The sequence below is a fragment of the Rhinolophus sinicus genome, linkage group LG07 (genome assembly GCF_036562045.2).
Source record: "Rhinolophus sinicus isolate RSC01 linkage group LG07, ASM3656204v1, whole genome shotgun sequence".
Taxonomy (NCBI): domain Eukaryota; kingdom Metazoa; phylum Chordata; class Mammalia; order Chiroptera; family Rhinolophidae; genus Rhinolophus; species Rhinolophus sinicus.
The window spans coordinates 126,120,105-126,133,463 of NC_133757.1; the positions used below are offsets into that span (position 1 = coordinate 126,120,105).

General features: G+C 49.1%; 1 long non-coding RNA gene across 1 annotated transcript in view; it reads left to right on the forward strand.

The window, feature by feature from the left end:
* Nucleotides 1-2,628: 2,628 nt before the first annotated feature.
* The window catches only part of LOC141572838 (uncharacterized), a 32,158-nt gene continuing 21,427 nt past the window's right edge, over nucleotides 2,629-13,359 (forward strand). Inside the window, exon 1 of the long non-coding RNA XR_012498331.1 lies at nucleotides 2,629-2,820. This is a non-coding gene — a long non-coding RNA (uncharacterized LOC141572838). The remainder of the gene's footprint in view (nucleotides 2,821-13,359) is intronic.

Consider the following 13,359-nt stretch of genomic DNA (forward strand, 5'->3'; position numbering starts at 1 on the left):
CTCTCCCACCTCTCTTTCCAAATCAGGAACTTTAATTATGTGCTTCTGAAACGTAATAGCTGTTTGAAGATACGAGTCAGATGAATTTCTGCTTTCGTCAGCCTAGGGTTCTGTCAAGTAGCTTAAATACATTGCAAAGAAGCTTCTTTCTTCTCATTTTTCAGAGGTTTAATCACAATTCTCTCTCACTCCCTGTCCCATTGCAGTGGTCGCCAGGCCTGGCACATTGTGTGGACAACACAACACAAGCCCCAGGGGTGGAAGGAGCGTCCACGCGTGTGAGGCTCACCTCTGTCCCCGGCAGCGCGTGTGCAGCCGTGCCTGGTTTGCAGCAGTCGGGACAGCGGTCGTTCCCGGAGTGATCAGCTCTCCCGCCTGTGACTGTGACGTCCTTCCTCCTGACGGGTGAGTCTCATCACGAGGCCGCTTCCTTCTCTGCAGCCTGGGCTCTGGCCTGGCCAAGAGTAAGTCTCAGCGGCACATCTGGCTCTCAGATCCCTTACCTGGATATTTTAGGTGACAGGGAGCTTTCTTTGCTCATTAATGAGCTGAAAACAGAGGAAAGTATTTCTGAAAATATCGAAGCTTGCACACACATTTCTCATCTAAATCTAAATGCTTGAGGTTTTCCCTCCCTAACGGATTATAAACACACATGGTTGCTCTGTTCTCACTGATATTTTCTAAGCAAATATTAGATTGCAGTAAGTATCCTTGTGCTTGTGTGTAGTGGATTTGTACTGTCTACATAAATATATAACAAAATATGAACATGACCAACACATGTAGGTACGTGATCCAGCAATGACATAGATTTGTATTTGCAGGTAAATACTGTAACAATATGTATATATTCAGTTTGATAATAAGAACAGGCTTTTGGATGGAGGTTATTTGTGAAAAAAAAATCGCGAAGCTTGTAACTAACACTGAGCTGGGGGTTGGCCGGAAACATCATCTATATGACTCAGGAATGGTGTATTTATTTATAGAAAAAATAAAAGTCATGGAAATTGAAACATGCATCCCCCAGGCCTTCCATTTGCCTTCATTTCTATCTAATTCTCTTTGCCAGATAGAGGTGCTGTGTTTATCAGATGAGCATTCAGGAATGAGGTGAAATGTCAAGTTGCCTCGGAGAACATTAGGTTAGGTCCCGAGCAGCGGGGCTGAGAGAGTGTCGGGTTCGCGTGTTTTGTTGAGCGAGTGCCGTTGTCCAGGAAAACCCTCTAAGGGAGCGTGAAGCTGGCCAGAGGGGAGAAGTGAGGAAGTCAGGGCCTGGGGGGCCCCTGGCATGGGCCGGCTCACAGGGGCGCCTTCAGGAACATGAACTGTAACACACAGTGGGCCTCCCGCCAGACCTGCCCTGAGGCCGGGGGGTTGGGGACCGTGACTCACTGCTAGGCCTGTGAGGCTGGACGGCGTGTGGGGGCCTGACCTCCCTGAGCGCCCACCATGGCCGCTGCGCTGCGGGAGGGCGCGACTGTGAGCCGTTAGTGGCAGCGTGGAGTCCTGTGCTGGCCAGCGACTGGGTTTGCACCGTCACCCCACTGGCATCTTCATGCAGCTTCCTGGGGTCTGTGATATGAGAACGGCCAGTGTGTGTGGGCACGTGTGATAATGTGGCAGGAAAGGACCACGTCTTCAAATGCATTGGCTCATATTTTGCCCTTTGGAATTCATTCTGTGAGCAGAGGAACTCATCATTGTTTAAAAGGTTGACACCTCGTCACAGGTAACATAGCAAACGTTTCATCTCACCTTGGTATGAATTAATAGGTTACTGTTCTTCTAGGAGCTGGATAAACTTAGTTAAAGGAAATGGCTTTGGATGAGATGTAGGAAATACCTTTCATTTGAACTTGAGATTCGGGCATAAAAGTTAATAAAGTGGGCACCTTGGGCCGTCAGAGGGGGTGGAAATGTGGCGAGGCAATAGCAGCCCCTCACCTGCGGGTCAGGCTGTCCTGTGCACAGCCCGTGGAAAGACCTGCAGTCACCGTACAGTTGTACATCGATTATGGCTTGTTGGGTACATTTTTCCCCAATCCCACAGAGTGATTATTATGTGCAACTAATCAAGACTGGGCCACTGTACCTCTATTTAGAATGAGTTTAGCAAAGGTGTTTAGCAAACATAGGTTGGAGGCAGTAGAAAAGCTAAAGCTCACAGCCAAGACCCTGTATCCTGTGGGTCAGACACTCAGGAGCGGGCAGGGGGCGGGTGTGGCCCCAGCCGGCCAGCCGCTCAGAGGGAGTCCGGGGAGGCAGGGCTGCGCTCTGCATGGCTGTGGAGAAAGCGTCCCCAGGTGTGCAGGTGCCTGTGCCGCGCGGCGGGCGTTCCACTTCCTGTAACAACTGCATAACTGGGTACTTTTTATGTTGACAAGAGAAAACGAGAACTAGTCCACACGAAAAACGTTAAAGCTGAAGCTGAGTGATCTGTGCTAAGCGCTGGATATTTCGACGGTTCCCACTTTTCTTCCTGTTACAGAAGAGTGAGATGGACGTGCTCTGCACCGAGTCGTCTCCTGTACCCCTGATACGCACACATCAGTCGCTTCTTATTTTCTGCTTTGTTGTTTCAGCCTCTGGGAAAAAACTTGCAATGAAAGAAGCATCCCTAAATGCTAAGTGTGCTTATTTATGGTGAAATTCAGCTGTCACTGGTGTGTGTGAACACTTATGTGGCATTATGTTCAGGAATAAAATGCACTGAGCAGTTCTTTTGTAATTTTCCAGGTCCCAGCAGCCCCTCACGTTGCAGCTTACAAGGTGCTTTCACAAGGCCGTCTCCTGACCGGCAGAGGACTCTGTGAGGTAGGTGGTGTCATTGTCTCCATCGGGTTGGTGGAGAAGAGGCCCCGCAGGGTGCAGGCCGTGGAACGTTCCGTCAGAGCCAGACCCCGTCTCCTCATTCCCGCGGCACCAGCCGTGTGCTGTCATTCTCACGGCAGCCGTTCTATGGAGTAGATTTATCAGCAAAGGAAATGGTTCCAGCTCCTTGAAGCGTTAGCTGCAGAGAAGATGCTGCTGCCAGTTGTTTTATCTCTGGAGTTAAGAACGGGGGGCGTAGGACAGGGTCTCTGCGTTCCCCTCACCCCAGGTTCCAGGCTGGATGAACGTAAGGGGTTTGTTTCTAGGAAGAATCATTGATGTTTCTCTGTCATTGTCATTCTTTCCTTATATAGTAGGAACTCAATGCGTCCTTTAAGTTGCTTCTCTTTGTTGTTGTTTGTTCTCAGAAAAACTTTTCAAAAAGTCAACAATCTTAGAAGAATATTTTGAGGCTAAAATATTATATTTTCTTAAATATTTTGTGAGCATGTCGTCATACAAATATCCCGATTATGTGCCTGTTGTTTGAACTTCTGTTTATTCATACTTTCTAATACTGTATATTTTTCATCCTGCTGATAAGGTTGTAATCAGAATTATAACGTGTGGAAGAGACCTTAGAGATCAAATAATGAGTCTCCCCATTTATAGGGGAAGGCAGTACTTGATACCTGCTTCCTTCCAAATAGAAACAAACAAACAAAAAAACAGAAGTAAACTGGAAGAAACAACCAAACCAAACTAAAATAGCCAATATGAAGTAAAAAAATCAACAGTAAGGATAGTAAAACTGTAAATCTTTACTGTACTTTCTTTATTCAAATGTAATCCAAGTGTTCAATTTCAGTTTTACTTGCCGGTATTAGAAGTTTTACCCAGGTACAGAATAGTTTCTAGAAATTACAAGTTTTTAAATAATTTGATTATATCCCTTTTATAACATCATCAGTGGCTCTAACTTTTTTTCACTTCTCCATCTTTCTGAGAATTCTTACAAATCCGAATAATCTGAATGACACAGAGATACTGTGTTGGGACACGAGTATTTCTGTCCAGGAGGCATTAGAGCCTTGCCCATATCTCTTAGGCATCCCCCACTTCTGGGAAGGTGAATTGCTTAGCTGGCGCTCTCACCCACAGGACTTTCTCTGTTTGCAGCACTATGCTTGTGTCACCCACCAGGCAGGGAACACTGGGGGTGCTGGGCAGTAAACCGTCCCGGGGAACAGCCCTTGACCTGTCGTGGGAGGCTGTGGGTAAACCCTGCTTTTCTTGCTGCTGCAAGCCCACCAGTAGTGGTGCTGGCAGAAGTGCGGCCGGCGGAGAAGACAGTCTGGGCCGTGAAAATGTGCGCGTACCGTGAGGACAAAGGCTGCACTGCACACAGTGGGGAGGTTCAGTGGAATCTGCCACCTCACCGCAGGGCAGCTGGTGGCCTGCCAGGGCTGCTGCCATCTCAGGCGCTCAGCACAGCCTGGGCTCTGCTGGTGGCAGATGGGCAGTCAGCGGATGGCGTCATGGCGCTGAGCCTGTGTGTGGCCTCCATCCCGACTGCCTCATTGATTCATGCTCAGGCCCACTGACTAAGGACCGGAAGTGGCTAATACTGAAAGGACTCAGCACCACGATTTGGAGTGGACGGGAGACAACTGCACTCTCAGACCTTGCTGGGGGGACTATAAAATGGTACAATCGATCGATTTGGAAAATAGTTTGAGAGTCTTGTAAAACTTAAACATCCATGTACTATATGTGGGCCAGGATTTCCACTCCCGTGTATTTACCTAAGGGTATACGTAGGCTGATATTCAGAACAGCATTTGTTGTAAACTTGAAACCTGGAAGTAAGCCAAATGTGTGCCAGTAGATGAGTGGATACACAAATTGTGGCACATTTCCATGACGGAATACTACTCAGAGCCTAAAGAAATGAAATCCTGACGGATACAACACAGATGAATCTGAGAAACGTACTGAATAAGAGACGCCCACCACAAAAAAGACCTGAATGTATGAAGAGACAAAACTAATTTGAAGTGATAAAGGTCAGATCTCTCTGGTTCCTGGGGTGAGGGTTGGGGAAATTGATTACAGAGGGAGAAGAAAATTCTGCAGTGATAGAAATTCTGTATTTCATTTGGGAAAGAGGCTACATGGGTGTATACAGTTGTCAAAACTCAAACTGTACATAAAATGTGTGCCTTTGAGTTTAGGAAATGATGTCTTCTTAGAGTTAAACAGTCAGTGGGGTCTTTGGCCTCAGGGCTGGTTCCTTAGACCCACAGTCCACGGTCTGGGGTGGGTCTGGGGCAGAGCGCGGAGCAGATGTGTCTGTGCCCATGGAGCCTGGCCAGGGAGGGCAAGTCAGACCCATGGCACCAAAGTGCCTTCCCGCCCTTGCATGTGAGCACAGCACCTGCAGAGGTTAATGCCGTCGCTTTGCTTCTGTTTCCAAAGCGTGTTCAGGTTCCTCTAACGCAGAACCCGGCAGGGAATTCTGGGAAAACAGGTTCCACATGAACAGGTTGACATGATACATGTTTGTATCTGTGAATCACTGTAATTCTGTTTTTAGAACTGAGAAAACCCCAAGCCTCCCAGTGTCACCCACCAAAGCTTGAGAAAATGGAGGGAAAAACATCGAAATTCACCAGTTTTCTAAAGGGCCATTCTTCACATGAAATTGTTAAGTGTCGAGTTCACTTCTCCCTTCCTTTGCACACATGACATTTATCACAAAGGACTGTGTGGTCCAGCGAGCAGCAGGGGACTTGGAAAGTCTCCACGTTCCCTACTCAGCGTTTGTTTTTTTCCTCATTTGACATCCTTCGTGTTTACCATCCAGCTATTCGATTATGTGTGGTTGCAAGTATATAATTCCTTGCCAGGTTTGCATCTAGACTAACAGCCCTGATGAGTCGGAGGGGTGTTTCTAAGCACAGCTGCTGTCATGACCCTCCTTCTCTCGGGCCTCCCACTAGGGAGCAGCAGAAACAAGGCACACCTCTCTGAATTGTCCCTCTGGGGCTGTCCAAGGACAGAGGGCCCACAACCACCATCTCCGCCAGGCTCAGATGCTGCTGGGACATGTCTCTGGCGGCTAGTGAGCGTCTCTGACACGGATGAGCGAATGGCCGCTGAGCACCGCGGTTAAGCTCCTCCTGCTGTCTTGGAACTCTCCTTCCGTCTAAACGCTTTCCCTTCTCAGCACTCTCATTGTGCCATTAACATCCATGATTTCCTGGCTTAGGAAAACTTTAAAAACACGGAAATTACTTTATTCCTTTATTCAGTTAGTCACCAAAATCTATGACTATTCATTCATTTGGTTTTCTGTTTAACAATTGTTAAACATTTGCTGGGTTCTGGGAAAGAAAATGGTGAAGAGGACGGGAGGGAAGAGGTGCCCCTGACAAGGCCCCGCCCTGCTCCTGGCCTGTCCCTGGCCGCTGGCCACTGGCGCCTCCATGCCCCACAGGCCCAGTATGCTTTGTCCTGTATGTGACTCACCAGCCAGGTCCCAGTACTAACCAATCCAGCCTATGCTCTGTTGGATGCATCCTTTTTAAAAAATTTTAAATTTATTTTCCAATTACAGTTGGCATAGAATATTGTATTAGTTTCAGCTGTATAACATAGTGGTTCGACATTTAGATACCTTACGAAGTGGTCACCCCGATAAGTCAAGTCCCCATCTGACACCCTACATACTCATAGTTATTACAATATTATTGACTGTGTTCCCCAGCATCGTGTACCTCTTAAGGCGTCACTCCCCTCCACTGCCCCTGGCTTCCTCCACAACACCCCCACCCACAAATTCATTCCTGTTATTCCGTCTTCCCAAATTTACTTCCCACTGCACCATCCAAATTCACTGTCCTCACCCCGTCACATGCTCTGCAGCCTCCCTCAGGGCACCAGGGCCCCACCCGTCTCCCAGACTCGGCTGCCTTCCTCTCTTTTCCTCATGCCTCCCAGTGCTTCCATATCCAGTTTGACAATGCCTATCCTCCATGGGAATTTCCGGTCGGTAAATATGGTGTATTAATACAACCCTAGCAGCCCGTTTTTCTCATGCTTTGTTTCACGGGTGTAGGTTTTCCTAACTAATTTGTTAATGAACCCTTACCCGCTTTTCCTGTTATGTAACTGCTGACAGCTATTTGATGCACAGAAGACAGCAGTGTTCAGATTAGGACCTCAGATTCTGAAACCTCATGCTGGATTTATATCTCAGCCACTCCCGTCTGATCTGGGCACCTTATTTCATTTCTCTGTGCCTGAGTGCCTTCATCTGGAGACAGCAGATAATAATGTTACCTGTCTCATAGGACGGACATGACGATGAAGAGAGTGAAAATACAAGCAGAGTGCTTAGTTAGGGCCAAGTAATTATTAGCGGTTGTTATTAGTGCTCTAAATACACAGAGATGCACACACTACGGTTAATAAAATACTTAACAAAGGCGAACAATGCACCGATGCGTGTGATGGCATGGATGCTGCCGGTTCTGTGTGGCCACTAACCCTGATCCGTCAGAGTCTCTCCCTGGACCTGCCCGCCTGGCAACCCCCAGGCCTGGTCAAGCCATGTCACCCACTACGACTGTGCACGCCTGGGCTCGTTTGGAGAAAGCACACAGTCGAGCCGACGGACCTTGGTCAGCTTGTTGGCCAAGAGCTTGTCAGTTTCAGACCGCTGCCCTTGAATTCCTGAGCACTGACTTGGAGGCAGGAGTCAGTGCTTCCTGGGCGGTCGTGTTTTCCCAGGCCATCTCCTCTTTCATGGTCGCGGCCAACGACTTCATACCTTCTCCTTGCTTCTCGATCCTTTCTTGGTCTCTCACCCTTCCTGAAGCGTAGCTGGAGACCTCACTTCCTATTGTAGTGAACAGAAGAGATGCGCCACAGGTTCTCACCAATACATCGCCCCACTTGCGGCCCCGGAGTCTGAAGCACTCCGCCCTCCCTGCTGTTACTATGTGAGCTGCGAGTCCGATCCCTAGGCCTCTCTTTCTCTGTAGTTCTCCTCCAATCCCTGAGCAGTTTCCTCCAGTTCCATGCTCTACGTGCCATGCCTGTCAGGTAGGGTTTAATCGGGAAGCGGAGTGCTGAGTGATGTGGAATAAGCTGTTTATTATCGGTGACCGCGAGGTCTTTCGTGGTCATTGGCGAGGAAGAGTATGGATGGAAGGCTGTTGGCTCTGCCTCTGGTTTGTTTGAAGGTCATTGTCAATCAGCCAGGGCTTGCCATCTGGCAGAAGATATGGACCCGAAGCTTGAGAGAGTAAGGACATCCCAGATCCAATGAGTCAGGGAAAACTGGCATCCCCAGGGACGGACTGGAGGAACTGGTACCCATGCCATGGAGCTGCCCTGGAGTCGGCCCGGACTTGGAGGAGCTGAAGGAAGAGGTCCAGTGGGAGCTGGGGGAATCGTGTGCTGTGCCCGTGCCATTAGGTGCCCAGCTGGTCAGCAGGCTGACAGCGGCCTGGGCGCTGACCATCAGAGCTTAGGGCCGGCGTGCTGGCACGCCTCCACCTGCAGACCTTGCACAGGTGTCTCGTGTGGCGGCCCTACCGCAGAGCCCACAGGGAAGGGCTAATGGGCGTGGTTCCAAAAGACCACAGCCTTCATAGTGTGATGAGTCCTGAGTTTGTGTCCATAGCCCAGAACTGTGCCCTGAAGTCCATATCCATGTGTGCCCACTGACATTCCCACTCAGACACCTAGTGCACACCTCAGATTTAACTGCCCCACTGCAGTGATCTGCATCTCGGCAAACCCAGCTTCCTCTCTCCGGTTCTCAGGCAACCGGAATTATTGCCACGTCCCCTCTTTTACCCATTTCTGATCCATCCCAAGAGTGTTAGGTCCGCCTTCAAAATAGAGGTGACCCCTGGCAAACAAATCCTCATTCTTCAATGCCCAGTAACTTGATGGACCTTGAAAAATGGTATCTTTTGTGATCCCAACATAGAACCAATGCCCGTGACTTCAGTGCAGGAACTGAGTAGAGCAGTACAGGGGGCCTCGTACACGTATTTGCAACCTGCTACATCTCATCGCCTCCATCAAAGCCATATCACCTCCCTCCTGGATCACGGTTCCCCGATTTGTCTCCCCGCCTCCACGCTCGCTACTCTGGAGTCTGTCCTTCACCTAGCACTCAGAATGATCCTTAAACAAACGCACATCCTGTCACCTGATCATAACCAAGGTCGAACCCCACAAAAGCCTTTGGAATCAGAACCCGTGCTGCCTCTGAGACCCCTTTCCGCTGGCCCGTGCCCTCCCCACATGTGTCCTTTGCTTCACCTCCACTGGCTCCCTCCTGAGGCCTCTGCATTGCTCTCCTCTTTCCTATAGCACGTTCCCCCTGCCACTACCCCCAGCCACATGGCCCTCTTTCACATAATTTCCAGGTTTTTCTCAAATGACACGGTGATGACTCATTTTATGTGTAAACTTGGCTCGGCTATGGGGCCCAGTTGTTTGGTCAAAAACCAGTCCAGATGATGTTGAGAAGAGACTTTTTAGATATGGTTTACATATCAAAAAGTTATCTGATGAGTTTTAAGTCTGAAAACTGCAAGGCAGGCCAGCAGTCTGGGAATCATAGCAGGAGTTGATGTCACAATCAGTCTTGGGCTCCAAGACAGTCTGGAAGCAGAATTTCGTCCTCTTCATGGAACCAACTGATTGGACGAGGCCAGTCAGGGTTACGGAGGGTAATCTGCTTTGCTCAGAGCATATTTGCACATTCCGTGATTCTGTTTCTTGTAGAACCCTGACAAATACAGTCACCTTTTCATTGAAATCTTCACTTACCAGTCTGTTCAATACAGAAACCATCTCCATACAGCTTTCCCATGGCAATCCCTATTCCACTTATTTTTCTCTGGGACCTGTTACAATTATGTTCATATGGTTATTTATACTGTCTTTTTCTCAGCTTGTACTAGAATATTTAAGGTTCATGAACATAGGTGCTTTGTTCTGTCCTCTGCTGAGTCCCTGAAAGAGTGTTTGGCTTAGAATGGGCATGCGGTGAATATTTGTTGTGTTAATAAATGAAGGAATAAATGAATCAGTCCAAAACAAGTGGAGTTTCTGATTCAGTTGGAAAATATTTGGCAATGACTAAGTCCTTGGAATGGCATGGAAAGGAGACTAACTCAACACTGGAGGGAGATGTGGGGAGGAAGAAGAAATTATGAGAGCAGAGCTGTGCCAAATTTGTTGTAAATAAAAGAAGAAAGGAAAATAGAAGAAAATCATAAAAAAATACGGAATGAATAATTTCTTGATTTGCATTGTGCAATTTTTACATTGATAATGATAGTTATTGTCTTTCTTGCCTCCGCCCTGAAGAGAAAAGCATAGAGAAATGAAAACAAAGGAAAGGGCAAAATTTGGGGGGAAAGCCAAAGGAAGACAAATGGCCATAATGAATGCCAGTGCTGAGCTAAGATTAGGGACCACAGATGCTAATGCTACCTATTTACACAGATTCTAACTCTGCTTATCTGTTTGCAGAGGAGAGATATTGGCTTATGCTAGAAAATACGAATGTGAATAAACCACTAAATATTTATAGCGTGCAGAATAAAACTGAGGAGAAAAGCTTATTCATAGAATTTGAATATTTTATGCAATGCACTTAAGAAGATATTCTGTCTCACCGTCCTGACAAAAGCAGATAAAATACAATAAAAAGCATGCTCGCTGCCTCCACAGGAGATATCCAGCCCAGAATGTGTCCCAAGACTGAGGTGGATATTAAAGTTCCATTCGTTCATCTACTTCCTTAGTCGTGGACTTGCCAGATGCGCTGATCACTTTCCCTGTGCCAGGCGTGGCCGTAGGTGCTGTGTTTGAGTTTGTCAGGTAGGATCCTGACCATGCGAGCTCAGAGGCCACCAGACACTCACACATAAATGCACATCATTACGACATAAAAGGAGACATGCATGTTCTGAGCTGCTCTCATTGGGAAAGTTAATTTTGATGGGATGTCGTGGCAGACCATCCCGGGCACATTTCCGTGAGCCTGAGGATCAGTAGGGCCTAACTAAGCCCTGGGTGGGGTAGAAGGAATAGACTGTGGAAAGCAGGAAGAAAAGGCGGGTGATTTTGTAGAACCGAAAGCCGGCCAGAATGTTGGGGAGAGCAGGAAGGCAGAGCCCAGCTTTGCGTCCATCGCAGCCCTGGGGAAGGCTCTGGAAATGCCTCGACACTTAGAATGTCAGCACTGTTATGTGCAGCTGAAAAGTGCTGTCAGGAATATGTACGCCAGGGGACAAGACCATATAGTATTTGCAGAATCTGGGGAGAGGCTCTGGAACAAGGATCACCCACAAATAATTAGCTGCCTGATGTCAGACGCAGGCTCCGGGATCCGCATTTAACTGCAGTTGTTTGAGAGCTGATCGCAGAAACATGGTCGGAGGGGAATGAAGTGAGTCAGACCCTGGGAAGGAAGCTGCCGTCGCTGAATAACGGCCCCACATATCTATGTCCCAATCCCGGAACCTGTGAATGTTACTCATGTGGCAAGAAGCTCTTTACAGATGGGATTCAGTGAAGGATCTCCAGGGGGACAGATCACCCTGGATGATCCGGGTGGGGCCTCCTGTTATTACAACTGTCCCTGCAAGAGGGAGGCACAGGGAGATCTGACCACCGGCTCGAGGAAGGCCAGGGACCCCGGAAGCAGAGATTGGAGCTGCTCCCCGATTTGTCTCCCCTGGAGTCTGTCCTTGGAAGGTGGAGGAAGTGGCCACCAGAAATGGAGAAAGGTGACAGACAGTTGTCCCTATGCTTGTTGTGATTTCTGGACGCAGCGGCAGGAAACACTGCGGAAGCAGAGGCAGGAGGATGTGTTAGTAGGAGGCGGTGCTGCAGACCAGAGGCTCGTGGCACCAGCATCGTCCCGGCCCGGTGGTGAGGAGCTTATCAGCCCACGTCCATACGTGATTTCTCGAGGGTGGGTTCCTAAGGCATTTGCTGCCCGGCCCTCCTGGCCTTCCTCTAGCCTGCTAACCGGACGTGTGTCTGAAGCCAGGGAAAGCCTTCAGGCAGAAAAGGGCACGTGCCATGAGCGCGCTGGGAAACGTGGAGGGATGAGGAAGGCGCTGACCAGGTCTGCAGGCTTCCCTCCTTCGCGCTTGATCTGCTGGGTCTGTGCTGCGTTCTCTCTGTTCTTTCAGTGACTTTTCAGAGAACTTACAATTTTTTTTAAGTCTCCAAGCAGAGAGGACAGAGAGGTAAACCCCAGTCCTAGTCCCTGCTGCTGTAGTTGGTTCCAAGGCCATACTTGGTGTCTGTGATGTCCGCCCGCTATCGCTCACCCCACATCTCCCTGCCCTGAGGCGGCACCTCTGTGCAGCTACACTTCTCTGCCCAGGGGGTGACGGTGACGAAGCCTCGCTCGCTGCACCCTTGTCAGGCTGTGGTGCTGCAATTGCTTGTTGTCGCCTGTTGTCACGAGTGCACGTGTAGGACAGCCCCAAGGAGTCCCTTATGCCAGCATTTCCCTCCCCACCCCCATTATGCACAAACAGCCGTATCTCCATGACTCTCAGGGACAATTACCCCTAACAACACAGTGACTCCCTTTTCTCCTTGGCCATCTGTGAGCACAGAGAATGGGGGGGCGGGAACGGGCAAGAGAAGAGCACCTCAACTTCTGGACCAGTAAGTCAGGCCCTGATGTGCGTGTAGGTTAACTTATAGGTAGAAGGTAGGACGTGGGAAACTCACGTTATGGTTTCAGTCTCCTGAAGTTTCTGTTCTGAGTAAAAAGTGGGCTGCAAATAGGACAGACAGACACAGAGGTTGGAGGCAATGGAAGGTGACACTGTACATAGACAGAGCACTTTGGGAGCCCTGTGGGGGGTGGGGGGTTCTCACCACACTGACAGCACCCCACCTCAGGCACTCGCTGTGTCTGCTGGCATTTTCTGGAGCTTTGGGCAGCTCACTTAGTCAGTCCCCCGACAGAGCGGCCTGAGGGTGTGGGGTGGTAGCCCCGCCTGGGCCCCTTAACCAAAAAGGGTTTGCACTATAGACTGATGTGTCTACCTCCCAGCCAGCAGAGGGCCAGCTCAGGTGGGGCCTTCATTCACGGTCCTCAGAGGGCCTTGTTCAGTGGCTGTAAGTGGTGACCAGCTCAGTGACACCTGAGGTGGTGTCCTTCCCTTCCTGTGACACTCATGTCACTTCTGCTTCCTAAGGCCCCCCCCCCCCCATATCAGCTACGTGCACTGAGGTCCTTGTCTCAGGCCCTGCTCTGGGGAAAACAGAACTTAGGCAACTGCCATATAAATAGGTAGCTGTGACCTCCTGGAGACCCTGTCACCCCTTCCCACTCCCCGCTTAGAATTGTGGGAGTGTCTGTGTTTAGATTTTCATTTGACTTCTCTGCCTTGCGACTGCATGAAAACATGATTACTAGCATTTATGGAAGATAACATTTTTTTAATGTTTGGTTATTGGTTCATAATAAAGCAGGAA